Genomic DNA, 4,225 nt, shown 5'->3' on the forward strand with positions numbered 1-4,225 from the left:
CACCCGTGCAAGGGAAAGTGAGAGCAAGAGGCAGGGCACCTACTCCCAATTCTCACGCAGCACAGGGTCAGGGATACGATGCCTGCAGAAACGTTAGCATATATGTGAGGCTCGGTAAGTGGTGATTTCTTTGCCTCGATAAACTTTGCAGCCTTCAGACCTCTTCAGTGGACCTAAAAACGCATAAAACATTTTCTGCCGCTAACTCAGTGGATGATCTTGGGCATGTGGGGTGCCTTCTCTGAGCTCCAATATCCACCTCTGTAAAATGAGGAGGTTGGACTAGGCCATCCCCAAGACCTCTCCCAGCTCTAAAGTTTTAACCACTCAATTCTGTTAACACACACTCACTGGCCACAGAAGGACCTCTCCACCGCCCTCTGTCACAGTCAGCTGTTTGCCTTTTGAGATTTCAGAATGAGGACCAGGGGGAGATATTAAGACCAGGGTCTGAAGTGCCTTTACTCAGTGGCTGGCATCCTTACCTCAAGACCCGGGGTTTAGATGGACAGGGGTCCACCTAGCCGAAAGGAGCCCTCCGCTGAAAAATGAGCAGATCATGTGCACACAGAAAGTTTTACAAATAGTTTTAGAGTTCACAGAGCCTCCTGAAGCCCTAGGTGCCCTCTAGGCCCGAAGGCCAAGGCCCTCAGTTAAGGATCCCTCGTATCTTCTCCTTCACCACCATCTGTCATTAAGATGTCTTCTTTTGAGTGAGCACTTGCGATGTGGAAGGTAAGTGCTGGTTGGACTTGGCTTTAGAAGCCCTCGACTGCTGTCCCAGCTTTATCACTTGTTAGCTGTGTAACCTTGGGGAACTTGCTAAAACTCTCAGGAGCTTGGGTCCCCCATGTGGGAAAGGGAAGATGTAACACCTGCCCAGTGAGGTCAGTAGGAGGGAAAAATGAAATCATGCACACCGAGCCCTTCACAGGGCTTGGGGCTCAGGTGCTTGGTTAAAGTTGCGGGGTGCAGGGGCAGAGTTCTCCTAAAATTCAAATATCCCTGTGGGAAAAGAGGCTAGTGGCCATTCACAACCTAAGATCACATTTGTTCAATAGTCTGCTTTCCTCTCTGCCTTTGCAAGCATGGCAGCCCTGAGGAATGAGTTTTCCTGACGTGGAGAGGAGCGAGTGGGGGAAGGAGAGGAGGTGAATGGGAGCCTGGGATGCTGCAGGGAGGGAAGGCCTGGTCGGGAGGTGTCCAGATGGCACTGTGATGACCCTGGCCACCTGGTGGTGCAGGAGGGGGGCATCAAGAGGTGAGAGACATGACAAGGGAGATGAGGGGCACTCCAAGACAACAGCCCTTCTTTTCAAGTCATGCTCAAAGCCAGGCCAGGAGACTCCTGCCTAAGCAGGGCCGTGGCTAGCAGCACCAAGGTTTCAAGCTGTGCATGGTGAATGCAGAAGACAAGGTCCTCAGAGCAAGGGCGCCTCTCTCTCCTCTCTGCATCCTGTGCAAACACCTGTGCTCAGTGCCCAGGCACCCAGGCCTCTCCATGACCCCAATGCAGACCCCACTTACTGCAGCTGGGGGCAAGGAGTGTGTCTTTGAGAACTACTGACCACTGAAGCAGAATAAGCTAATGGCAGAGGGCAGAGGTGTGGGTGCCCTCCTGTACCTCCCACCCAGATATGCTGTTTATAAATGGGTAAACAACTTTCCTCTTTGAATGCTGTCAGAGTGCTTTGGAAATGTTCTGATGTGCTTTCTCCTCCTTTCTGTCATTCACTAGTTTCTATTCTTCCCACCTGAAAAATTTTATCCTTCCCTCTCTCTAAAGCTCCCCTTTCAATCTTCCATCCACTCTCCAGGCCGTACTGACGAGCCACCTGAACTTCAAGACCTCAGTTTCCTTTGCTCTCAAATGATGAAGTCTGTTGAACCAGAGAGCGTTGAGCAGTCCTAGCACTAAGAGTCTCCAGCTGGGCGTCATGGCTACATCTTGACCCTCGTCCTCTGGATGGGATGGAGTACCCTGGACATTTTCATTTGACGGTCTGAACCCCTTCCTGTCCCCCCGCCAAACCTCAACTTGTCTAAAACTGACCTTAATGTCTTCCCAATCTCAATCATTCTCTATCACTCAAACTCTAGCCCAGAGCTCATGCTGGCTTCGCCCTTTCTCCCACTTGCATCTCATCAGCCTTCCTCATCTTCTCAGTTTTCCTTTCATAAAGTTCCCCAAGCACCCACCCTTCCTGCCCCCACCCCTGCCACGTCTCCCTCTGCTCCTGGAACACTGCAGTCACCCCCAAGCACCTCCAGCCGCCATGGCTGGGTTCCATCCCTGCGGGTGCCCTCTCTGCTCCTCTAAGCCTTTTAAATCCCACCTCTCCTGCAAAGCTCAGCTTGGTCCTGTCTACTCCATGCAGCCCTTCCAGCCACCAGCCATCATCCACTCCCTCCACAAAAATTAATTATGCACTTCCTGACGCCTCATGCCCAGCTTATGCCAATGGAGGGGATTCAGGGATGGAAAAAAACAGGAATTCCAGGCTCTTGGTAACTACTGGGGAGAGAGACACATAAACACGTCACACAGTACGGTCTTTTCCACTCCCCTGCCTGGGGTTACTGCGGGGCCAGGCATACCCCAGTGCACCACAACCTGTCTGTCCCCCGGGGCCTGGCTGCTCTCCAGTGAGGAGCACTGGCTTGGCATTTCCCCAGGGATAGGCCAGGGTCCTGCATGCAACAGTCCTTAGTGCTGGTACTGGACAACTGTGCCCCAGGGATATGCAATTTTGGGACACATTGATATAGGCTAGACTCAAAGGACCATAGACATGTTAATATCAAGGGGGATTTGTAGATCCCGTTGTACTGATGAAGAAACAGAGCTGAAGAGAATGATCACTCCTCCAGGATCCCACAGTCAGTCAGAGCCCAGACAGGGACCAGAATCCTGCATGGCTGCCCCTCCCACCTCACCGGCTGCCCATGGCCAGCAGTTCAGTCTGCTGATTCCCAAATTTGGAATTCAGTGGAACGGGTGAATTTTTTCTAATAGGTATGTTCATTTGCATGTGTGAGAAAGGGAGAGCGAATGGAGGAACATAGGATTGCCAACTTTTTGTTTTGCCAAAGGCATTCAAAACAAAACAAAAACAACCATCATCTACTATCACCCATTGTTTTATTTTTTTTATTTTATTTTTTTCCCCCAAAGCCCCAATAGATAGTTGTATATCATAGCCGTACATCCTTCTAGTTGCTGTATGTGGGACGCAGCCTCAGCATGGCCAGAGAAGCAGTGCGTCGGTGCGCATCCGGGATTTGAACCTGGGCCGCCAGCAGCGGGGATTTGAACCTGGGCCGCCAGCAGCGAAGCGCGTGCACTTAACCGCTAAGCCACGGCGCCTGTCCCCACGCCCATTGTTTTAATTATTATTTTAAGAAGGACCATGACACTGGAAAGTAGAAGAGTTGCAGACTCGTGGAGCCTGGACCTGCATCTGTGAACCACAGGCTTGGGTGGAGCTTCCTCACTCCGGGGCCCCTCCGAGCTGAGCCACCCTGGAGCAGCCTAAGTGCAGCCCTGTCACCTGCCCAGGCCCTGCGCACCCCTGGGACAGCTGGCAACTATGCTGCGCGATGGAAGAGGCGGGCGACATGAAGTGCATCCCGGGTTGGAATGGGAAAGAGACCCGCGGGGGCACCGTCTGGGACGCGGGGAGCCTCACTCCCCACTTCCCCCGCCAGGAATTGGTGGCTCCTCGGGCTGCAAACTGACCTAGATTTGGTCAGAGGTTCCTTCCCGCTGACAACCCTCCTTGGCCCTTCCGTGACCCCAAAGCCACAGTGACAGTTTCCAGACCCAGAGATGGGCCAGCCTCTGGCCATCCGCCCCCACACTCCGCCCCGCCGGTCCCAACGGCTCCTCGGCAATGTTTGGCCTTGGGGGGTAGGGGCTTCTCCACGCCCTCTCTCTCTGGACCGGTGGAGCCACCTCCGCTCGTTCTCCCACGGGTCTCCCCTCCCTCCGCCGGGTCTCCAGGCGGCCCTCGGCCCCCCATCCGCCCCTTCGGCCCGCGGTCCCTCCAGACCTTCCGCTGGCGCCGGGGACCGGCGCGGGGAGGCTCCGTCTCCCGGCACAGCCCAGCGAGCCCGCGGGCCCGCGGAGGAGGGCGGGGACTCACCGCTCTGCACGGCCGCCCCGCCGCTCGCCGGGCCCTCGGTGCGCGAACCCGGCCTCGGGGTTGTAGGCGGCCAGGGCCTC

This window comes from Diceros bicornis, chromosome 26, assembly GCF_020826845.1.
Source record: "Diceros bicornis minor isolate mBicDic1 chromosome 26, mDicBic1.mat.cur, whole genome shotgun sequence".
Lineage (NCBI taxonomy): Eukaryota > Metazoa > Chordata > Mammalia > Perissodactyla > Rhinocerotidae > Diceros > Diceros bicornis.